A 25,735-nucleotide genomic window follows, 5' to 3' on the forward strand; every position below is an offset into this window, starting at 1 on the left:
GCCAGCCTGCTGATTAACAGGGAGAGCATTAGTCTATTCACCCGTATACAAATGGTGATAGCAAGGCATAAATAAATGGTAGCAGGGAGGGACATGACCCAGTGATCCCAAAGCCCACTGGAATTTTCCCACTGATTTCACAAGGGTGTTGGAAGGCTCCAGATAGGCGAGTGAGGGAGTATCATCTACATCATATGTCAGAAATAGACTGGCTGTTCAGTATCAGCAGAAAAAAAGGAATGTTCAGTCAAGGCTGCTCCCTTCCTTAATGGGAAATGAGTTTTGCCAAGCTCTGGAAAGGGAGTACCGTACTCATCTGGAATGGCACTAATCAGTATTTGTCAGCTTAGGACTAAAGAATGTGGGGAGAGGAAAGAAAGGGTTCAGCAGAAACTAAAGCTGATCACTTCAGCACTTTGTGTTTCCTGTGGGCAAATGTGTCTTTTGGGGGACTTCTGTATGGGAAATGGAGTATGATTCAAAATGTATGCGACAACAGAATAATAGCATGGCTACTTTAAAAAAGGGGGGGGGAGAATACACCCTTAAAAATTAATATGAAAACTCAGCTCCCAAAGTGAGATTTCCTTGAGAGAATGTGTCAAGATAAAATGTTCCCAGGAAAAACGAGTATTACAAATAAAATGGGTGAAAAGTGTTATTTTCACAGAAAGAATATGATTCTGCTGTTTGCAGAGAGAGAGAGAGCAAGGTTCTGAAATACATCTTACCAGGGGAGCCATTTATACTCTTCTCTCAATGGATCTCAAACTGTGTTCTGGAGAGTTCTGGACGCTTCTTTGAAGCTTACCAGGGTTTTCTTCAATGCAAAGAAAAATAATGGTAGTTAAACTTCTCTGAAGGTCAACTTGACCTACCCTATGTCAGAATGCACTGTATTGCCTGTTCTGACCCTCACGCTAATTTGTTTCAGAAATGGATTCTGGAATATGCTACAACATTCACAAACTCTGTGGCAGATATAATCATGGGCTTCTCAGCAGTCTAGCTGATAAGAGAAACATTCCCTTTAGGAGATGTTTGAAAGCCACTGTCTTTAAGTAAGCAAATATTAAATTGTCAGGAATAGATTAGGAAAGATTTATAGGTGCTGGCCTGCCACAAATACTTGGATCTTGACTAGCCCTTGGTGAACAGAAGGCTCCTTCTGTTTGTGGAGAGAACTAAGGTCCAGCAGGGTCTCCAGCTCAACCATGAAAGTGGGGTAATATTTTTTACCAATATGTGCTGCCTGTCATTAGCTAGATTTTTTTTTTTTTTTTTTGAGAAACAGGGGTGATGCAAGGGGAAGGAGAAACCAACAAAGAAGCTTAGTTATGATCTAACCCGAATACACTGGTACAGCTAGTTTTGTTTGGAAGTTCTCCATAGTACTAAGGATCTATTGATACTGTGAAAAAGTCACTATTGGGGTTCTGTCTATAATTTTCATCACGTCCAAAATAAAAGAAGGATGAGACATTTTGTTCTGTTTTCATTTTTAGGTAAACTAGGGGTAATAATAGAGGCAGATTTAAAAAGTAATGCATTGTTACTTTTCTGCAGAGCCTTCAGTTTCAGACCCTGTCATTCATTACTTCCTAACCCAGCATTTATGACTAGGGAAATAAACAAACGTCTTGATCTGTAATCTATGATGTGTGATGGAGGACAAGGCAGTGTGCTTGCCACAGGGCAGTGAGAAGACTGGACACATTTTTTAAAAAATGATGGGAAAGTAAGTATTTTATTAGAGGGATTTCAGAGTTGGAAAGAAATAGGGACAACTCTGAGTATCAGCTATTGTAAGGTGGGGGTGGGGGTAGAGAGAAATAAAATCCTGGCTATCATATGAAGGCTTGTAAAATATCACTGTGATGGGGACCAGAGTCTCTGCCACTTCACATCCCATCCACAATACCCCAAGGCCAAAGAGAACTCGTTTACAAACCTGTCATGGAGGAAGAACCATAAATGGCTATGACACACATCAGGAGGAGAATCTAGAAGTAAGCAAAAGTGGGAACTTTACAAACTCCCTTGAGAAGTTCACCACAAAACATGGGAACAGAAATAGTATGTGTAAAAAAATGAATTTGGTATCTACTGTATTTATAACAGACTGGGGAGATGAGAAGAGAGGTCGAGGAAGATTTAAATATAAAGCTATTCATACTTAACATTTTCAGTATAACTTAAGCCTAGATCCAGACTTAGTTGAACATAGGCCCTAATGAAATAAATTGGACAAGGTCCTAAGCTGATTACAACTCATTACTCATTAGTTTAGTTAAAATTGTAATTTTTCCCTTGTTCAAAAATCACAATGTGACACCTAGGTTTCATTTTTTATGACTCAAAGTAGAACATATAATGAAGTTACTCTGAAGTATAACAGCAACAATGCAAACTTTATTACAGAAAAATAGGTCCAGCGACTTTTGTGCTGACTGACTGCTGAGTATTCTAAATTTATTTATTTTTTAAAAAATGAAATGCCTTTTTATGTTAGGGCAGAATTGGGTGATGTTTGCAGGTAAGATCATGTCCCTTTTGAGAGCATGGATCCCGCTGCATTTCAGAAGAATAGCTGCAGTGGTTTTCCTGCAAGGACAGCAATTACAGTTTTGAGGGGATTAAAAATAAACACCTAATAATCTCCCCTAACATTTTGTGAAGAGTTGGTCTGAAAACTGCAGGCATGAAGTTGCTGCCGCTGGGTAAGAAACCTCCCAAAACATCTGAGAGGGACTTCTGTGCATGTACACTTGGGCTCTTCCATGTGAGCATAAAATGATCAAATTTCCTAGTCACATGGAAGTGCATACAAACAGGCAGTTGTATGTATATGGAAACTTATTTCAGCTCTTTTGATGAATATGTAGAAAGGAGGGGAACAGCCAACAGATGTATCTCAGAGGCTTGCCCTCAAAACGAATTTCAGAGCTAACAGTGACTTTAATTAGCTAAAGATGGGCAAGGGTTTCTGTTTTAGTTAAAACCTTTGAGGCAGTTTAACAACTCAGATGATGGACAACTGAGATGATGGGCAAGGTTTAATAGACCCTGGAGAACAACCAGAAGATAGATAATGGGTAGCTCAGTAAAGTGGCTACTGCCCTGATGAGTTGTGAGAGAGAGACCAAAGAGAGAGAGACCAAGTCAGGGTTACAATATAGGTATAGAGAGTGGAGGATGAAGGAAAGGGAGAGACAAGGGTAACAGGATAAAAGTAAGGACAAATCCTTGCTTTTCATTAATGCAACAGTGACAGGATGTTAGCATTTTTAAAAATATACTTTCCACCTGGATTCCAAGAATAGCAGGTCCTTGACCTTGATCTTTGATGGCTTGTCTATGGTCTAGACTCTAGACACACAAGGTTATTACTAAATAAGGCAATTATCTGTCATACACACTCATTCATCTGCATGTGTATGAATGCACACATACACATACTCAGTGTAGTAAAAACAATGCTGTCTGTGAATCCATTATCTGCTCTTGATAATGCATGGGAAGTCTCCACAGCTTGCTAAACCTCACTCACTGTCTTCATGTGAGTTAACACAATTTTAGAACTGGAAAGCAGTAGGCTTTTAAATGAACTAAAAAGAACTCATTAACAGAGAGATAGTTGGGGAAATCATTAGCAAAGGTGATAGTGACCTTCAGTATCTTTACGTGGAAGCTTTTGCAGAGTTCAAAAGGAGATTACATTACCTTCAAGTCTCAGAGGCATGAGTCATGCATTGCCTGCCTGCCAGTGGTAGATTTTAACAAGTGCAACCAAAAACATTGGTCTTGTGAACACTGATTTGCAATTAAATATTTAACAATATCACACTAGTGGTTTAAAGCTAAGGAAAACAGAAATACAAATCCCTGGTTTTATGATTCTGTAGGGGTACAACCATTTAAAAAGCACAGATCGGTGAGAAACACATTGCTCACTTACAACTAGACCAGAAAATGTGAAAGTTAGATCTAATTCACATAAATTCCACACAGTGGAATTGGAAGGGAAAGAATGAGGAGAGGGCAATACTGACAGTTGATTAGAGATCATGTTACTGAGTACCAGGATCAGGTTTTATCTGAAAGTAATGTTTAACAACCACCACCACCACCAAACAATGGATTTTTTTTTTGTTTGGTATTAAATGTTGCCATATAAGGCCCACACAGAGAATGAGAAACAGAAGTGAGGTCGGGTGAAGATAAATAAATACACAGTTCTTTTAGCTCAAATGTGGTTGTCTGCAGGCACTAGGAAGAAGCAGAATTAATTCTGAACTAATATAAAAGCAGGATACCATTGCAGTACCAATTTGCTAATTGCAAAATGTTTTGTGCCAAAGATTGCTTTCTTCCTGCACTCTGTCATCATCGCAGAGGTTTGCTAAGAATGCTTTCTGGTCCAACTGTGTGAACAAAGTCCATAGTGAAAGGCTAAGGTGCCAGCTTGCAAGGACGATGGGGGGGGGGAGCAACGTTGCATGCATGACGTCACATGTGATGGCAACATCCCAACATCCCAAACAGGATATCAGGACATCGGGAGGAGCCAGGGGTGGAGCTGAACATGGCTATGCACTTTCAATGGTTGGCAGCTCCTCCTCCAACTCCTTCTGGCACTGCCACCCATGGGAGGCTGCTGTAACCCTCCTTCCCCTCTGTGGCAGGAGGAGGTGGGGCCAGCCACTGGGGCTGCACCACACGCCGCTCGACTCTGTGCTTCACCTACACACTTTTGGACATTGGGGGGCCAGTCCCTACTCATGCCCATATATTCAGGGGGGCCCAAACGGCTTGGCCTCCAGAAGCTGCCGCCCCTTGTGAAAGGGGATTCAAGGAAGCATTTGCATCAGCTCAGTAGCTATGTGATTTCTGTTCCTGCAGATCCATTTTGCAGGTGTGGAGGAGTTTATTTAAAACTGTTATTTAGAACTTTGTTTTATTTCTTCCTTTAGGGTAAACATCAAAACAGCAAAAATAATATTTCTGCAGTCAGTAATCGTATATTCAGTCGCTGCGCTATTAAAACATATTTAATTAAACTGAAGATTCCATGTTCCACTAGCACAACACACTAGCCAATGGCCAGTAGCTACCTTGATTCCAAGGCAGCAGATAAAGGGAGACAGGAAGGAGGCTGAGAAAGAGAGAGTGATGCTGCGCTCAGGTTCTTCTTGTGGGCTTCCCATGGCCATCTGGTTGGCCAATGTGAGAACAGGGTGCTGGGATGAATGGGCCTCATTCAGCAGGCTGGTACAGAGTAATAAGGGTCTCCTCAGGTCACCTAATGCCTGCTAGACTGAAAGCTGCAATGGAGGGTGGGGTGCGGTTTCTGCTATTGTTTCACTGCCCCAAGTGTCTTGGAGTCATCTGGTCAACACTCCTGTACTCCCTGGCAGTGAGCAGTCCCCAGGCTTGTCTTAAACTGCACGCCTGCCTCCCCAGGATCCACCTCTCTCTTTCATCTTCGTTCTGTGGCTGCTTTCTCCACTCTCTCACCTCTTCGGACCATTTGGGTGTTACTTCCGGGTTATGCCTGGCCATCCCCAGCTGGCTGCAGCTGTTACTCTAGATCAGGGGTGAGCAAACTTTTTCAGCAGGGGGCCAGTCCACTGTCCCTCAGACCTTGTGGGGGGCCGGACTATATTTGGGGGGGTGAACAAATTCCTATGCCCCACAAATAACCCAGAGATGCATTTTAAATAAAAGCACACATTCTTCTCATGTAAAAACACCAGGCAAGCCCCACAAATAAGCCAGAGATGTATTTTGAATAAAAGGGCACATTGTACTCATGTAAAAACACGCTGATTCCCAGACTGTCGGCAGGCTGGATTTAGAAGGTGATTGGGCCAGATCTGGACCCCGGGCCTTAGTTTGCCTACCCATGCTCTAGTTGGCTGTCTGGTCAAGTGGGGAGTATACAGTACCTATCATAATTGTAGATCACACATGACAGATGACCATCCAACCTCTGCTTAAAAACCTCCAAGGAAGGACAGTCTTGTGCCTAACACTACCAGTGAATTCCAGTACAGTGGTACCTCTGGTTAAGTACTTAATTTGTTCCGGAGGTCTGTTCTTAACCTGAAACTGTACTTAACCTGAAACACCACTTTAGCTAATGGGGCCTCCTGATGCTGCCACGCCACCAGAGCACAATTTCTGTTCTCATCCTGAAGCAAAGTTCTTAACCCGAGGTAATATTTCTGGGTCGGTGGAGTCTGTAACCTGAGGCATATGTAAACCGAGGTACCACTGTATTTGCAGCCAGTCCAACCCAGTCCCCACCACAACCCGGAGTGAGGAGTGCTGGTGAGTTCCAGTACCTTGCTACACCAAAAAAGCCATTAGGTAGGGAAAGAACTGGCTGGGGACAGCATCATGAAACCTCCTAGGGAATAAAAGGAGTCAAGTAAGAGAGGGTGATCTGGTGGATCAAAGGCAGCAGAGAGGTCAAGGAGGATGAGGATGAGCTGAGAATTTTCAGCTTAACAGTTGAAGACAAACAGTGCTTTTGGCAGAGGCATATTGGGTTAAGTGCTGAGGGCAAAAGCCAACTTAGAGAGGGTCAAGACTGGAGTTAATGGATGGAAAGTTGAGGCAGCTGCAAGAAGCAGAACACAAGAAGTTCAGGGACAAAGGATAGAAAGGAAACGTTTGGTTCAGGGTTTGGCTTTTGAGAATAAGGGATACGGAAGCCTATTTGTGGGAAAGGAAGCAGACATGTAGTGGGAGTCTGATTACACGGCAGAACACAGAGATAATAGTGGTACTCATGGCAAGAAGATTTGGGAGGGAATTGCATCACGGTAGAAGGGATAAATATCATAAATATCATATAGCAGATTATGCTGGCTGTTTAGCCATAATAATAAACATACATTCATATAAACAGATCCATTTTGTATCATCACCTGAAGATGAAAGAAAAATGGTGGAGAAAATGAAGAAAAATAAACAAAAGTAAAAGTATGCCAATATGATGTTTGTTTCAGCCCAGTTCTTTTCACCTGGGTGTGAATACTGATATAGGGTTGCCAGTACTGGGATATAAATTGATGGGGGGGGTGCAAAGTGTCTGTTTATCCTGGATTTTCGGCAACATAACCAAAAAACCTGGGGACTTTTTGTGTCCCCCCCCCAGAAAAAGCTCAACTACTTGGGTTATTTCCCCCAAATGGCTCAACAATCTTGGGAATTTTCTTAGAAAAGGTCAACAATTTGTTTGTGTTTGGATTTTCACTTTATGAAATATGGCAACACTATACTGATACCCAAAGTCATGAGGAAATGTGTGAAAGCTCCCTTAAAATAAACAAAATTGCAGAAGGCTTCTGAGATAGACAGTGTATGTGGCCTGAGCAGCTTAGCTTTTACTGGTAGAACTGCATTATGTGCCTTAAGATCATTCTCTCTGGACTGCACCCCACTTATATCCTAGGTACACCCTAGAAATCCCAAACTGACAAGATACATAACCTGAAAAAAGGTTGCTATTCATCATTCTCTGTGTTAACCCAGAGAGATACTCCTTGTGGAATACAATGATTATTGGAGACAAGTTATGTGGAGGCATTTGGTCCTTGTATGATTGTGGAAGAGATGGGGTAGGGAAGGGGGTATTTGTCCAGAAGAAGACTAATTTTCATTTGGCTTTCAAAAGCTGTCAAATTTGTACATGCATTTTTCTTTCTCCTGTCCTTTTCTCTTTTTTTCATCCATATCATTTTCTGTTCAAAGCACTCTGAAGGTGCCTACTAGCATCTACTGTGCACACCTCTTGAAGTGCTTCTTGCTTTTCTGTTTGAGTGCTCTGGGAAGATGCAGAATTTGTGTATGGTTATATTGTTGTTTTTCTTGGGATTCTCATTTTTTAATCTGTATCATTTTCTGTTCAAAGCACTCTAAATGAGAGTTTACTACACACTCATTCAGAGATACTTCCCTGCTTTGTTGGTTTGAGCACGCCAGAAAGATGCGGGAAATGTATCATTTTCCAATGCAAAACAGCCTACCCTGCCACTCACTCCTGATGTGAAGCACCTAGTTACGTGTTAGAAGTTGTTTTGAGGTGTTGGCCACTTCTGTGCCAAGAATACAAATGAGAACTATGTGACCATGGTGCTTTCTCACTCAGTCTCAATTATTCATTTTGTATGTGTGCATGACTGTGTTGGTACACCATCTCAGTCATGGCTCAGCGAAATCTTGGAAGCCCCCTTTGTAGATGATGTGAGATAGAAATGGCCCAAGGGGAATTTCCTTAAGAGATAGTCCACTAATATTTTGCACATTGTTTAAATAATTATTTTATTTTATTCTACTTCTATCCTGCATTTTGATCTGCACTAGACCCCAAAATGTATTCCAGAATAAAATACAAACAAAAATCAATTAAAAACACAAAAACATTAAGAAAACCCGACTGTCAAAGTTGGCTCACTGGGACGGGTGAGATAAAGATTGGGCCACAAGACCAAAAAGGTTCCCCACCCCTGTTGTAAAGTATTATTTTATTGTGTTGTGCTTTGGTGTTGTAAATCACCTTAAGATTTGTTTATTTGTTATGGAAAGCAGAAAATAAACATATTAATAAATCTGAAATAACAGAGTTGGCAGTGTATAATACAGAATAATATAGTGAATGAAATACAGATTTTAAGAAACAGAGTTTCAAATATTTCTCTTAAGAACTAATGGTACAAATAATTTTGTGACTTAGAATTTCTTCATTATTCAAAAGTATATTCCTTGCAAGTTCTGCTTTCAACAAGAATGAACTGTCATACAGGATGTCTGTCTGTGTGTGTGTGTGTGTGTGTGTGTGTGTGTGTTTGTACTTTGTATACACCCACCCACACAATATTGTGCAAAAGTCTACTTGGGCTGAAGTGACTCATGCACATCTTTAGAGAACCAGTATCAGATGTACTCAAAAGTAGCTCTGACCCTGACCAAGGCAAAAGTTAAGTTGGTCTTTACCGGGCCCCCACTTGTAACTTATTAAACAAACAACTGCCTCTGAAGGAAGCCGATATCAAACGTACGGCACAGAGGTTGAAAAGTTTGCTCCGTTTTTATAAAGCCTGTCAGAGGAGTATGGATGTCACCTTCTTTTCATAAAGAGAATAAGCTTGCTCCTTTTCCAGTTATTTCACATTTTCTCTTCAACATAGTTAATTACATTGCCTCCCATTACTTGGAAGCACATATATTAACAGTGTCAATATGTCAATTGCACTCAGAAGAATTTCATTTTAGAAGCAATACAAATAAAAAGATGACTTAGATTGCTGTATAGGGAAGCCCTTCGACTTTTTTCCCTTGGGGAAACTGTGTACAACAATTGTTCCCATCCTTGTATTCTGCGTAGACTTACCCTATAGGCTAGCTTCCATAGGATATCAAAATGTTAACTAATATAGTAGTTACAAATAGTAAAGCCAGTGTGGTGCCCTGACAAAGTTATTGGGTCTGAGTGTGGGATAGCCAGCTTCAAATCCCCACCACCATTCTCTGTCTACCCCATAATGCCCAGTTTCCCACATGCAGCTATGAAGTGTGCAGGATGATGGTGTGGAATGTCACTATATTGGTTAATCATTAGTGGAACTGCACAGGAGTTGCCTATGGCTGTTCTGTTTTGGGGGAGGAAAGCTCTAAATGTCCATACATTGCTTACTGGACAGACTGCCCATTAAGGCTTCCATGACAATGCCCTTGCCAATTCAATGAAGCTGCTGTGTGCCTAAAATACCACTCTGGGCTTCTGAAAGGATGTATCATTTAAATGAACCAGTTTGGTTGATAAAATATTAATATATTTTTGCAGATGTGAGAAGGGGTAAATACTAGTGCTGTGCCCCACATCTGGACAAGACTCAAGTCAAATTGGGCATATTCAAAGGTATTCAGGCATCGGACATGTTAGTCACAGATACACACACATTGCTTAAAGGCTGGGTTGAATGACCAAGAGCCCGTGCTTTTTCCCAGCCAGAACTCACTAGAACTCAATTCCAGCACCTCTCAGGTGGGCACTATTAGCATTCTAAGAGAACAAGGTAGGCATTCATGGTGAGTTCCAGCATCCTTTTTTCTAGAAAAATAGCACTGCCAAGAGCTATCTGTGGCTGTCAGGGAAGAGGCAACAGGGAGGAAAGAGAAACATCAGGTAGGAAAACACCTGACCACCAGCTGTGTCTTCCCATAAGGAAAGAGCTGCCTGACTCTCATTCCTACCTGAGGCCCATGCCTGAAGTATCAGTATGCAGGATCTGCCCCTGCTCTTGGTGGGGAGTGAAACCAAAGAGATGTAACATCTCCCACACACACAGGCCTACTGCCTGTACGGTTAATTAGGGTTCCTAAAAAAAACAAACTAAAAAAACCCAGCCTATTAAACTGTAGTTCCAACCCCAACAACTTTGGAGTGGGTGGTACCTGGGTTGGCTCAGAGTGGGTCAACCTAATGAGGAAGGGTTTTCAAGGCCACAGGGCAGAGAGGTAAATGACACCTGCTGCTCATCCTGGACCACTTACCTGTAATTTCTCTAACAAAAAAAAGATGGTTGGGCTTACTCAGTCAGCATTCGTAACGTTTTCCCTGCCCTGTCCCGCCCCAAAAATATTGTGTGTGAAGAATTATTTAGTGGCTCAGGCAGGACACCAGGCCCCATGGAACTATCTTGTTTCTGCTGCTTACTCTCTGCCCTTTATGAGGAATTTGTCTTTCACATAATGTCAAACAAGAATACTATATTTCTCTGACAAATGTGGTACAGTATTGAAGTGATAATGGACATCAAGTCACACTATCCTCCATCTCTCATGAACACCACCCATTACTACAATGTTTCAGCACTGCCGAAGTTTGAATGTAATTTATCTGCCCAACACTCTTCCCGGCTTCACACCATCCTTCACCACTAAAAGCCACTGTTATGGCTAGAGGGCTAAGTAATAGCTTTTCAAGGACAAACATGGTATTTAAAGACTTCGGATAACAGAAGTTTTTATTTGCCCTTTTGAAAATCTGCCGCAATGAAAACTGCTTTGCTCAACATAACTCCTGGGGTGATCCTTAGGAAGCAGCCACCTCAGTACACAGCACGCTGGAATGCCTTAATGGTGGAAGGACACTGCATGCTTCCAATCAGTGCCTAGCTTCCTTGTGGTTCTTCTTCAAAACTCTCTTGAACAGAGGAGCAATATGGATGTGGATGTATGCCTGCATCTCTGTCTTCAAAAGCACTTTCTACCTCTCCAAAGGTGGTTGCTATAGCTGTGTGCTACAGCAACTCCGCATAGCAACTGTCAGTTATTTGTAGTGATATCATGGGTTTCTTTAAATAGGAGATCAGTGCATCCACACTTAGTCCTCCTGATCTTGTATCCCATAACTTGTCCTAATTCCAGGCTTGATTAATAATTTTATTAATTGATTAATAATTTTTCCTTCCTTCATTTCTTCCTTCATACCCCCAAGGGTATGAAGATTCATTTTCACATGTTAAAAACAGTTCTGTCATTTCTAGTAGAACCTGTTCAGATTGGTTACCTGAGATTTTTATTTTTGGCTTATGCCTCCCTGGGTCTCTGAGGTTGGTTATGAATGATGCTCTTTGTTTGTATCTCTGAATACTTGTTGGGGGGATTCAAAACAGACCTTTAGGCAGCCTATTTCCAATGCGTCCAGTTGATTAAGTCAGGGCTTAAAACCAACATTGACTATGATTCAACCCCAGAATTCTGAGAGATAAAAATGGGAACATGAGAGCAACCTGTGGTCCAGGATCTAGATATGGTCACCAACCTCATTTTATGCAGATGCCTCAGGCAATATTTATGGAAAGCCAGGTTTAAATGGAATAAATAAGCAAACAAACATCTCCTGAAGTTACCCTATCCTCCCATCCTCTCAGAGTTATTTCCTTCCTGATCATTTCCTCCTTATTTTTTCCCTCGGGGATAAAATAATCTAAAATCTCCTAGAGATGCACACACAGAAAAAACAGTATTTATGAGGAGATCCAAGTCCCTATACACCTGGTCCTATTTACCCAGGACATTTTCTACCTGCCTGAGATGAAGGATAAGATGGTAACTCCCACACACCCCATATCACATACAAAGATTTATCAGGCGGGCAACTGAATCTTTCTTTGACACTTCCTCCACTGCACCTGAGCACAACAGGCTACTTTAAAAGGCACAAAGCAGACATGTGACACACAGCTCTGCCTATTCCCTACTTCTCAGCATTTGCCGTCTGAGGTGACTGCCTCACTCTGCCTCTAGGTAGGGCCAGCCCCGTAAATATAATAAAACTATATATTTGAAGAAAATTCCAGTTCACCAATGGCCCCAGCACATAGGTTTACTTTTTCAGCAGCAGACTGAACATGTAAGTGGCACATGCTCTCACAGGTCTTTACATTCATCACCCCCTAATTACAGTTAAGCGAGCACAGCAGCTCAAACTTACCCCACACCATAGAAAACAATTGTTTGTGGCTGTTTGTGGACAAGAACTCAGTGACATTGAATTAAACAGGAATGGCATCCAACTAGTAGGTGTTTATGTCATGCAAAGCCTTCGCATGGTGGTTCATTTTGTCTTGTCCTTAACTCTGATTAATAAAAAGTGCACCATTCATTCGGTAATGCCAAGGTGAACAACATGGGAACTTCAAGGTCACAGCACTGTCACATTTGAAAGTACATCATAATAACAACATAATGTCATTCATGATGTTGGAGAAAGGACAAGACATTCATTGTCTTCTGAAACAGAAGAAGCCAATAAATATGGTGCCCACAAATGACATTTTTTCTGAAAAGAGAGGGCTTTCTTCGAGCTATATTTAATCCAGGAAGAAAGAGCCAAAGGGGTGGAAATGTGAGAGAACCAAATGTCTTAGGTATGATTGTACTGTATGCCTTCACACAAAGAGAGATCAAAATAGACAGCTTGTCGGTCTCCTCTGGCTTATTATGAATATCACAAAGACATCCTTTTGATTTGCTCCTTGACAGTTTTGCCATCATCTCCATTTCTATTGCAACTAAACCTATATAATCCATATACATATGCTCTGAAAAAAGCTATTAAAAATACCAGAAAGGGTAATGATTGTAAAATGGCCTGCAGCATGATGCTATATTGGTAGAAGAGTGACATCTCGTGGTAAACAGAAGAAAATGAAACAATAAGGTTTGTTTTAAAAGCAAGCATAAACTATTTTATTTCACTGTTGCTGAAACCATAGCCCTTTCTGCTACAGATAATATTCATCAGTCTTCCCAATACCTGACAATAGAACCTTGGTCTGCAATCCTTTACACATCTGCCCGGGATTAAGTCCAATTGAACCTCTGAGCAGTCATACATAGGACTGCGCTGTCAATTTATTTATTTCATTTTTATCCAATCCCTTCCTTCGAAGACCACAGGGCAGCATGCATGGTTCTTCCTCACCCTGTTTTTATCCTCCCAACAGCCCTTTAAGGTTAAGGTAGTTGAGGGCAATTGACTGATATGACATTCTCCTTGCTTCATCTTGCGGCCTGCCCTAGACCAAGGCTTATAGAACGTAAACTTAAGACTATTGGTAGATCTCTGGGTGATTGACAGTAGATGAACTAGGATTTCTGATTTCCAGTTTTTCAAACAACAAAATGACTCCCTTGCCAAAAAATTACACTGCTGAAGTGAAAACACGAGTTAATCTGGAGTAGATTTTTTTTATGTGGGAGGACTGTGGGTACCATTCTATTCTGTCACTCAAAACATAATCCTTGGCTCAAGATCCTTTAATTCTGTATTTTGCACTCAGTGGAGTTGGCAGATTTTAGGTTCCTGATAAAAAAAAAACAACCCTGAATGTTTCAAAATTGACCAGCAAAATAAATGCATTACATACCTGTATCAGATTTATGTGGTATACAAGCACTATATTGTTCTTCCTTTGGTCAATACTATGGAATACATGTGTCTCATGTCAATTTCCAGTTATGAAACAGCCAGTTGGTCATAGCAGCTACGTACATCCAGAACCAATGCCCTGGGGGTAGCCAATGGGATGCCCTCGTGGTGCTGCTGGACTGCATTTCCCATCAGCATCATCAACTGTCAGGGATGATGAGAACTGTAGTCCAATAATGTATGGAGGGCACCATGAGAGCCATCTAGTCCAACCTGCTGCAATACAAGAATTTATTGTTTCTTTATTTATTTGTTTTGAGGGAAAACAGAGTAAATAATGTTCTCATATAATTGATAACTATTTGTGCATTCCTCCGTGTCACAATAGTGACATGAAAGCAGGACAAATTGGGAAGCAAAATCCACAATAATATATGGAATGCAAACCCTAGGCAGAAAAGTGACATCAAAAAGAAGAGGAGGAAGGTGGTATATATGGCCCTTGGCTCATCAGTCATGGGAAAGTTTCAACACTTGACATCCATTTTGCATCAAGAAGCAATTTATTCTAACCTGATGGCAAAAGATAGGCAAAACCTATATGTTTTACATTGGCATGCTGAAAATTACAAAATAAATCTTAAATAGTTTTCACCTGAAACATTAGACAACAAACAAGTCAAATATACTGGCTGGGGCATATGACTAATAGCACACTTACATAAAATGTGATGCTAGGAAAATTGCTTTTCTTGTTGGAAAGAAAGCTATACAAACCAATTATTGCAAAATCTAATGATGCATAAATTGGTTGCTGCAAGCAGCACACATCAAGAAATTCATGAAGCTTGCTTAACAGCCACCAGGATATGGAGAGTGTGTGCATCAAATTTAGGCATAGGAAATTACACCTTTTCACCTGCTGAGTGACTCATACAAAACCCGCAGATAGCAAAACCCATTCACAAGAGCAATGTATACCAGGGGTCAGCAAACTTTTTCAGTAGGGGGCCAGTCCACTGTCCCTCAGACCTTGTGGGGGGGCAGACTATTTTTTTTATTAAAAAAAACACGAATTCCTATGCCCCACAAATAACCCAGAGATGCATATTAAATAGAAGCACACATTCTACTCATGTAAAAACACACTGATTCCTAGACCACCCACGGGCCAGATTTAGAAGGCGACTGGGCCAGATCTGGTCCCCGGGCCTTAGTTTGCCTACCCATGATGTATATTGTGTGTATAGATCTGACCATAGTTTATGACTGCACATAGGTATGTGGCAGGACTGTACTCTTCTGCAAAGCATGCAATAACATGAATGCTGAAAAGAATGAACATGTCTTCAGGGCTCTGGGATAGTATTCCCATACAGACTGTACAGATGAGAGTATGAATGAAACTGCTAAAGGCTTCAGAACACAGCAGCAAGAACTGGGTAGAACATGTCCTCATAGGTTTCCCCCGTTGTTTCATTCCATTTTGTTTCACTTCTCATTATTTCACCTCCTTTCCTTTCTTTTCTTCCTCATTCCAACACAAAAGCTGGGGACGCAGTCTTTCCCCCAACCCAGTCTTGTGATCTTCATCTTAATCTCCAGAGCAGGTTCAGGTTGCTTCAGGTTGAAGGGTGTGTGTGTGCGTGCACCACATCATGTGATCATTTATGCAGAACAGGGCTTCCCTGGACCCCCCCTCCAAATGTTTTATTCAATTTGACACCCCTGCCTTGGTATGGGTCTAGCATTTTCTCCTCTCTCAGTCAACTCTTGTTTTAAGTGTTGGCTGAGCAAGTCCAGTAGAGTATTAGGCCCCTGGTGTAAAGGAGGTCACTTTCCCAGAGGAATCTGAATCAGGGAGTGCTGTCTCTGGGATTCCCAGTTGCAGAGCTCTGAGACAGCACTGAGATCTGGGTCTGGGTGTGTTGTTGGTCTTCCTGATTCAGCTGGTTCAATCAGTAAGGCACAAAGTGATCTCTGAAATACACAGACTTTTATGGCAATGAGATGAAACATTCACCTGAATGAAGTCCTGTTTAAATTTCTCTTGAATGTCTGAGTTGTTGTATTCAGGTGTATATCAGATTAACAAAAATGTAAAGTACTCCTGGGACGCGGGTGGCACTGTGGGTTAAACCACAGAGCCTAGGACTTGCTGATCAGAAGGTCGGCGGTTCAGATCCCCATGACGGGGTGAGCTCCCATTGCTTGGTCCCTGCTCCTGCCAACCTAGCAGTTCAAAAGCACGTCAAAGTTCAAGTAGATAAATAGGTACCGCTCCGGCGGGAAAGTAAACTGCGTTTCCGTGCACTGCTCTGGTTCGCCAGAAGAGGCTTAGTCATGCTGGCCACATGACCCGGAAGCTGTACGCCGGGTCCCTCGGCCAATAAAGCGAGATGAGCGCCGCAACCCCAGAGTCGGTCACGACTGGACCTAATAGTCAGGGGTACCCTTTAAAGTACTCCTAAATTAGGGCATTTGTGTGTGTTGGTGTCATTTAAATTCCCCACCCCCCCTTCCCCACCCTGGAAGCTCTAAACATTTCACACGTCAGTTTGGCTGTGTGTCTATACAGGAAGCCTTCCAAATCCATCAGCCTTGTAAAGAAAAAATCCCTTTGAGAAGTAATGGTGGGTTTAAAATGCATTTTAGCATATGAAATATATGAACAGCATGTCAGACTCCCTTTGCTCATACTTTACAATTGATTTGCTACAGCTGCTGCCAGAAGTGGAGTCCTAAGGAAGAAAAGGATGAGTTCTTTCATCTCAATAGGCTGTCTTGTACTAATATTTGAACTAGAATATTTCAGCCATTATGGCTCAGATGTCCTCGGAGAAAGAAAGATATGTGAGAGCGGAAGTCCGGATCTCTGGTAAAGCACTCCAGCTGACGCTACACTTTAGGCAGCCAACGGTTGCCTCTCCTGACTAACGTAGCCCCTAATTTCTCATTTCCTTTCAAGCCATCCAAAGCAGGATGGAAGGAAACAAAATTATTATTTGAAATATATATTTTCTTTCCTTACCATTTATTTATCCAGTCATTCCTATTTAGCTCCTCCCCCCCAACCTCTGAAGAACTGTGGCCATATTTTCCCTTGTACTTCCAAGATAATGAAATATTTTATTGTCCAGCCCTTTACGGTGAGATTTTGGCTCTACTCCATCTACAAAAGAAGAAGCAGGGGCAGGTAGAGTAGGAAGAACGTTCAAGAAGCTGGATGGACGGAAAAGGGAAATGGGCTATTTAATGGGAATTTACAAAATCATTTCAAAACTCCCCAAATCCCTTTTCACCTCAGTGCATACTGCTCTTTTACAGAATACCTGAAGTACTTGAGTTGAAATTAGGGAAATGAGATATACTATGAATTATCTCAATTATCCAAGAGCTGGTCCCGGTGAAGAAAAAGCCCACTCACAAAAGGAAGGTGTCAGCTGACTCAGTCAAATTCAAAGGTTTGTGGAAGTACAAAAATTCCCCAGACAAAAATATTGAGGAAAACATACACACCCCAAAAGGAGCCCAGTCATAGGTGAGCTTGAGCAGTGGGCATGAAATGCTGATTGACCATTGGAGAGAAATGAAACTGAGTAGATGGAGGAACAGAATGGAGTGTGCAGAATGCTGTAGAGTAGCTCTCCACATACTGCCATACTGCAACATTTTGCTGCATTTTCCACGTGTGATTAATATACTGTACAAAACAGCATTCTGGAAATGAGCTTAGACGGTTCTGTCTGTCACCCCACTGCAAATGCATTTACACAGCATATGGTCATCTGGAAGTGCAGCATTTTATCATGCCAGCCCTGAAGAACTTTTGAGGCCCAAATCTTATCCTCCTTGGCACAGCATGGCTGCTCACATTCTGTTTGCCAGTAACATTTGATGCAATCTGGTCACAGGATGAGAGGGGAGCAAAGCGATCACTTCCCACACTAGCACCACAAGGCACCCATGTGACACTTGCGTGATAAGGAACCACAAAGTATCAGCCTCTGCGTGTGAATCTTGTCCTTCCAATGTGTCTAGCAAGGGAGCAGAAACAGTCACGTCACACAGTACAGTGTCTTCCTGTGAGGTAGGACACAAAACAGTGAACAGCTAAGCAGCAACCAAGATGAAGGACAGGCTCATATCCTTATGGGCAGGTATGTGCCTGCACAGTATGTTCTGAACTGTGTCCTTGGCTGTTTCTAATAGCAGCTAAGAAGGTCAGACTCCGCTCCCTCTTGGTTGCTACTCAGAGACAGGGGCCACTTACTGCATTTTCTCTCCTCCCACAATAACACCCACTTTTTTGAATGAATGTGAAGGGGGAGGAGGAGGAGGAGGAGGAGGAGGAGAGAGAGAGAGAGAGAGAGAGAGAGAGAGAGAGAGAGAGAGAGAGGTATCCACCAACAATTGGGGAAAATGCAGTTTTAGGCAGGGCCATCTTACCCATGGGCGCGAGGGGTGTAGGGCACCTGGGCACCAGGCTCTCAGGGGCGCCAGGCCTAGAGTCCAGGGAAGAGCCCGCTCGTCGGTCGAAGCACCGCGGTGGGCTCTTCTGATGCAGGCGGCTCTGCGCCATGAGTTTGGGGGCGACTGAGTCAGCGAGACGCTGAGGCGGCCAGCCAGCTCTGCCTTCCTGTGTGCTTGGGACTGAGCAACTGGTGGGGGGGTGCGCCGAGTGGATCTTTGCACCCCAGCACCGTGTATGCTTAAAACAGCCCTGGTTTTAGGAAAGCAAGATTATGCACTCATACACGCACCCTTCTCCAAAAGGAATTGAAAAGATTGGTAGAGTTCTACAAAGTTATATTAGTCCACAGATTATGCCAATAAAGTCTGAATGAATGAATGAATGAATGAATGAATGAATGAATGAATGATAGTCCCATAACTCAGTACAGTGATATGACTTTCAGGTTTCTTCCAGGCAAGGGGATTCATACTGTAAATGAGTCATTCAGATCTCACAAACAGGTCATTGCCAACAGGGGTTTGTTTGGTTTTTTAAAACTTGCAAGGTTTTCTCCAGAAAGGGTAAATCTGAATTAAATAGTAAGTGCTGTGGGGGAGGGGAAATACAGGCTGGCTTTGGGATCATCATGTGGACCCTCCTATATATAAAACTCTGCCTTCATGAGGAGCAAGAATCCTACCGTAGACACTCATCTCGGTAGCACCTTAAGATTCAGCTCTTACTTCAACAGCTTGAATTAGCTCAGTGTTTAAAATCCTATTTTATTTTATTTTTAGCTTTCTCGTCTGTGTGTGCATGACGAGCATACTGTGGCATCAAGAAAGTTAAATGATTTGACAAAAAATAATCACTTTCCTTCTGTGATCGTTCAGTTTGGAATCTCACATGAGACTGAAATTTCAGTACTTTTCCATTCACTAGAATATTCATTGATCTGCTCATGCAACCAGCACGAATTTTATCTAACTCCTGAGACAGAGGAAACAATAGCTAAGGAAATGATTAACATCTAAAACAGCTGTTTTGTTTCTGTTAAACGTTCCAGTAGTTTCTGCCAAAATGAAAGTTTCATTCAGCATGGTTTAATCTGAGCAGCATGGTTTAATCTGAGAAGGTTCCCAGAGTGGTTTAATCTGCCTTCCGAGGGAACTCTGAGCTGTAATTCCAGACCCTCCAAGTGTCCCTATTTTCCAGGAACAGTCCCAGATTTACAGAAGCCGTTCCAGTTTCTAATTTGATCCCAGAATGTCTTGCTTTCCCTTAGGACGTCCCTATTTTCACTGGAGAAATGTTGGGAGGGTATAGAGTTATCCTACTCCCAAGCCATCTGAAGACAGCCCTGTATAGGGAAGTTTGTTTAATGTTTTATATATGTTGGAAGCTACCTAACTGGAGCAACTCTGACTTCACAGTGTAAATAGTAAAATTATTATTATGGAATAGGATGTCCCTATTTTTATCAGAGAAATGGGTCTGTAATTCTAGATCTGTAAAGGGAATAGGGGCCCTCTAACAACTCTCAGCACCCTTAGCAAACTCCAGTTCCCAGGATCCTTTGGTGGAAGCCTTGACTATTCAAAGTGGCATGATACTGCTTTAAATGAAAGGAAGTTCTGTAAAAAGACCTGTCCTTCTCCAGAAATGTACATTGTAAGCCATGCCTACTGGGGCTGTTGGGAGGCGGAGCAAAACAACATCTGGAGGGCATAAAATTCCACAGAGCCACAGCTCTCTGTAAATGCAGTCAAGTTGCTCTAACAGAAATACTCACTAGCTTGTCAGAAGCCTCTTCTATCTTCCTTTCTTCAAGTCTGTGGGCAGTGAGACAGAATAATCAAAGTAGCTGCACCTGTGCCTCATTCCAGGTGCAACTGCCATTAGTAAATAGATCCTAACAGTGACACTTAGAGAAATTTCAGATTGAGTGAGAATCATTTCTGTGCTAAAGCTCTACTTCCCTATCAGTCAAAATTATCACTTCCATTTCTGGTCACTTGAGGAAGTGCCTCCTCATCGACAAAATACACAGGTGGCTGCTGGCACGTACCAAACCCACAGACTGGACCTTGTTGGTATTCCCCTCATCACTCCACATTTTATTTTAGAAGAAAACAGGCACTAACAAATTAAACTGCTGAACAGAAAATAATTTGAATAGGTTAGAATTTCCCTTTTTAAAAGTATCATTTATCCACCCTCAGAGTAAACAACAGGTTAATTATTTACCACAGGAATTCTATTAGCCCAGGATTGTTCTTGTTCTTATGCTAAATTACTCTTTAAAAGCGACACTTTCTCACTCTCACTGGCTATCCGATCCATAGAAGCAAACAAGCTAGGAATAATTATCTCCTAAGTACTTTTTAGGGTATTTGCAGAGCCAGAGAATGGAGATACATAAATGTAATGTTACAACCAGATATAACATGCAGAGTAAAGCGCTACTTAACACGAGCAAGGAATGTGCTGGGATAACAGAACTGGGACCTATATAAATGAGAGATTTATTTTTAGGCTGAAATACTATGTACACTAAGGGCACAATCAAAAACTCCTTTTCCCCTTGTCAGCAGGGTTTTACAGAGCCACAGGACCATGGCTGTATCTGTAGCCCAGCTGCACATAGCAGTCGCGGTGAAACAAGAGCGGGGGGGAAGGGGGTATCAGATCCGGAGCAAGAATTCAGCCCAGATTGGGCCCGATGCTGTTGCACAATGGCAGTGAAACCAGTCTAGGACCCAATGGATCCTGGGGGCAACTCATCCTCTCCCCACCTTGCATTGTCCGGTTTTGGGACTTTTCACTGGCTACCATGGATGCTGATCTCATCAGTGACCTACCCACATTCAGCAGCCAGCAGAAGCCTTGTATAGCTGGCAAAGCTGGAGAAAGGGATGCCTCCACTCAATGCAAAAAAAAGACCTGGTTTGGATTGTTCTGTCCCTTGCAAAAAAATCACCACTGAATTTAGTGGGACTGAGCATGCATAGAACTGCAAATGTGTGTTTCTTAACAGGCTCAGCATCTGGCACCTGTGAGAAGCTGCTTTGGCTCCTGCATCCAGGCAGGACCCATCGGTGCTGATGCCTGCCCTGGGTCGGACCACCTCAACAGGATATGGGCATGCCATTTTAAATTTTACATAATGCTTCAGGGCACTTGACATAGCACTGTTCTATTGTGGAAGATTTTAAATAGGAACAGGTAGCTGCCACTACAGCCAGGTAAGTCCTTGGCCAGGTGGGTCCACTGGTGTAGGAAAGAGCACTTAGGACACTTTACTGAGGGTTTCTTCAATCTTGGAGCCAACTCTGTTTTTTAAAACCCGAAATTGGCAGGACTGCTTTGCAGTAGTCCCTGATCTTAAAGACAGCTAGAAAGCAAGGATCAGAGGTTATCTGAATACATCGAAATGGAACAAAGATCAATGACTTTTCTTATATGCAGTTGATCTTTATGATTTGAATGCAGCCACGTGGTCAATGAAAACCCCCCACAGCTCATGCCAATTGAAATGTAAATGGAACAGAAGCTAAAACTGTCTTATCTTCTAACAATTTCTGTTAGTCTTTAAACACTTGTAGGTTCCTTTACATGTATCAGTGGTGTAATGAGTCTTGTAATGTATTTAATAAAGGCTGTCATCAAATTCATTGCCTGTTAGACAAACACTTGAGGCAAGAGATAAAAGCATTAGGAAATAATTTGGCCCTGCCTTAAAAATAATGTACTGAAAAAGAGAGGCATGCAAAACATTCATGGTTTCAACTTGTTTTCATGAATATGATTATATCACTTCACATTTTTATCTCACCATGTTTTCTAGAATATATATTGATTATCAAAGATTCAGTAACACTTCATAAGTAATCTGTGTGTTCCGGGTTCCATCTGGAATTTCCTTGAATTAAGACCACTGAACATCTGTAATGTAGAAATATTTTTTCCCCTGGTAGCTGTGTTCACTTCAGAATAGGGGCCATATAGCATTATTTGCTATTTCAAAAGTGTGTGCATGAAGCTATTTCTATGAGCTACACACCACCTGCTCTTCACATACCTAAGCCAAGAATGTAGATACTTGGAAAACTGAAGTGTTTGACAAGTTTCAATTTCTGTGAGATGAAATCACACTTAACTTCCCAGATTCCTGCGCTCAGAATTCTTTTTTTTAAGCTTTAAAGTATACCACACCCGACAACAAGCTTTGAAGTACACCACTTACAAATATTTGAAATACGACTCCCCACATATTAAAAACACTAAGGGTGCAAATTTTTGCTACATATTTGTGCAAAAGATGCACACATGGCCTGCCTGCCACTTAAATTTCTACAACCTCAGTAGTCAACTAATTTTTACTCAGAGTAGACCCATAGAAAGAAAAGAACATGACTAACTTAGGATCATTGATTTCAGTGGGTCTACTCTTAGAAAATTGTTGCCTACAACCCAGAGTAACACAGAGCAACATTAGCTATTGCACATGGTGATTGCTATGGGGAACAGGTGTTACCTGCCAGTGTTTTCCCCAGCAAATGTACAAAATGGTGAAGTAATTAATGCATGTGCACTCACCTTTAAACATTTGTGTCTCCACATCTGTAAATCCTGGTTCTCATCTGGGAACCCAAACGGAGAGGGGAAAGTTCCACTGCGCAAGTGTAAATCCTTGCATAAATGGAAAAAGAGCATTGCCACCTATTGTTTTTGTCTTAAAGAAGAGCAGTATCCGATAAAGGAACCATGACAAGAGCTGCTTCTTTTGCTTTAATCCACCTTCACAAAGGGGTGCACACATAGATCAACTTTCTTCACTTAAATGGGGACTATCCTTGCATATGAGAGATCTATGCAAGGATATATGAATGCAAACATTATTCATCTGCATTGCTTCCAAAGGGTGTGCATATCTATAGAGGGGAACAACTGCACAGTTGCTTTCAACAGCAAAGAGTTTTCTCTTCCCACTCCCATTGACAGATAAGGAAACAACAGCTGCAAAACAGGCACATGCAGAAAGTCCACAAAAAGTGGAGCGAATGGGTATATTAGAGCTTCTCTACCCACAGGAACCTGCCAGCTCAGTCTAAGTAACAAGTTAAAAAGAAAAAGTTCTATTACCCAGTAAATACAAATTTTAAAATATATATCACGGGGATAACTCAATCCTTCCCCTATACAAGGCAATGAAGCTCTTCACACATTTGTATACTTCTAGTGCAGCTTTGCAAAGAGAGTGAAATAAGGTAATTCTGAAGTTGTGAAAGTGAAACAGAGAGCAAGCTGTGATCTTTGTAACCCTGGTAACTGCTGCAAATCGTTTATAAAGCAGAGGTACTGGGTTTTCCCCAGCTTTGAAGTGCTGTCTTTGGAATTCACATTCTGTTACGTTTCAGTTATTTGTTCAATTCAATGAAAACAATAAAAACTGGTTAAGGACCAAATTAATTGCCATCAAATATGTTCATATGCTTAGGAGGCAATCCTAACCCTGGCTCCTGCTGCTCCATGGTGCTGAATGGCTACAACGGCATCCTCAGCCCTGCCATAAATGGGACAGAAACTGTGGGGTGTGCAGGTGTTCATTTTTATGTTATAAATGCAAAGCACAAAATTGAGGATACAATGCCAAGTTAGGGTATACATACATATGACAGTTCTATTTGCCAGACCTTCAGAATAGAGCCTTGGCTCCCTTTCTGAATTATGGCTGGATCCATAGCAACCCTTTAGAAAGAATCTGCAATTGCGCATTAGATCTGTGAGAGTAGGAATTAGTGTGGGTTGAGTGTTATGGCACAGTCTTCTAACTGTAGGGAAGAAAAAGTAAATTACAGGAAATTGAAAGTATCACTGAAAAATTGGGGGGGGGGGGAGGTCTGCTTTTAACATACTTGGCCATAGTATCGTTTCCTTGTCATATGGCTTTCCATTGTTGCAGGGCTGCCCAACAACTGCCTGAACTCACTGAGAAAAATATTGAAACGAAACATCTTTATTTTTATTGGTCATGACTAACTGATCTTCACCGCAATCACATTTTCATTCCATTCACTGAACCACTAGTGATAAGAGTTTATTTGTTGATGACATAATAAAAAATGAAAACTAATCAAGTTTCTCTTTTTGTTCAATTGGCAAAGACCTATGGCAATTGATACCCAGTGCAATGCAAAGTTTCAAGTCAAGTCAAACCAGTTACCACCAGTCCTCATCATCAGATATGACACAGTGGGGTGGGAAGAGCTTATAGTCTAAAATGGAAGAGAAAAGGAGGTAGAGGTAGGGAGGCAAGGGGACAATATGTGGTCATTTCAATTAGACATATGTTGGCTTTAGTTGCAATAAGGAAGAGTGGCTAAGGAACATGAGGGACTAGGAATTCCACAGGGAAACAGGGGGAGAGAATACAAGTAACAGGAATGTAAACAAGAGAGTGGGCAAGGGAATGCCATCATTTTTGGAAAAGCTGTCTCAGGCAGAATCAGGAGTTCAAGCAATCAGGATCCACAGATGCTCTATAGGATCCTCTGGCAATTTCTGGAGTTCTCAAGGTGTGGTGGGAGAAGCAAGGACAGAGTAGGCACTGGGATAAAGGTGTCATGCAGTCCTATACCACCTGGGCAGACACACAGTCATCTACACAATGGTTTCTTTATTTGTTTGTTGGTTGGTTTATTAAATTTGTTAGTCATTTTATATTGCCCAGGGCAAACCAAAGTGACTTAAAGCCACCCAAGCAGACAGACAAAAACACCACATAGGTACATTAAAACCAAGAAGGGGTTAGAAATGCACTTGGAGGCTCAAGGTATTGGGAAGGGAGGAGAATAATTACACACTGAAAGGGATATTTAGAATTAGTACTGTGCTGAATTCCCATGAGGTTTAATTTTTAATTGCAAAATCTTCCAATGGGGAAACAACTCTCTTCTTCATGCCTGTTTGAAGCCACCATTCCTCCAACCTGCTGCCGCTTGGTGAAGGGAGGTAGACATAAAATGGTCCCCATTGCCAAGGCAACAGGGCCAATGTTCCTTCTCATTAGGATACAAAACAGTGCAATGCAATGGGACAACAACCACATTTGGGTTAATAAAATGTGGAAGTAGGATTATTGGAAGGAAGCATGCATGAAGCATTTACATTTGAAAAAAAGGCATCTAAGGTTTCTGTATGGTTTACAAACCAATCCTTCTTTCAGGAGTTCGCCTGTATAATAGTTAGTATTTCGTGCTCTGACCATATCCCAGGAACTTCACCTTACTGAAACGAAACTGACTTTTAACAAAGGTGACTCAGAAATG

General features: G+C 41.8%; 1 long non-coding RNA gene across 1 annotated transcript; it reads right to left on the minus strand.

Moving 5' to 3' along the window:
* Positions 1-723: 723 nt before the first annotated feature.
* On the minus strand, positions 724-20,455 carry LOC310704628. Its single transcript, XR_014524935.1, has 3 exons — positions 20,197-20,455; positions 1,952-2,003; positions 724-820 (listed from the first exon to the last, which is right to left on the minus strand). It is a non-coding gene; the product is annotated as an uncharacterized lncRNA (long non-coding RNA).
* Between the last annotated feature and the right edge of the window lie 5,280 nt (positions 20,456-25,735).

This window comes from Podarcis liolepis, assembly GCF_965112155.1.
Source record: "Podarcis liolepis genome assembly, chromosome: 4".
NCBI lineage: Eukaryota > Metazoa > Chordata > Lepidosauria > Squamata > Lacertidae > Podarcis > Podarcis liolepis.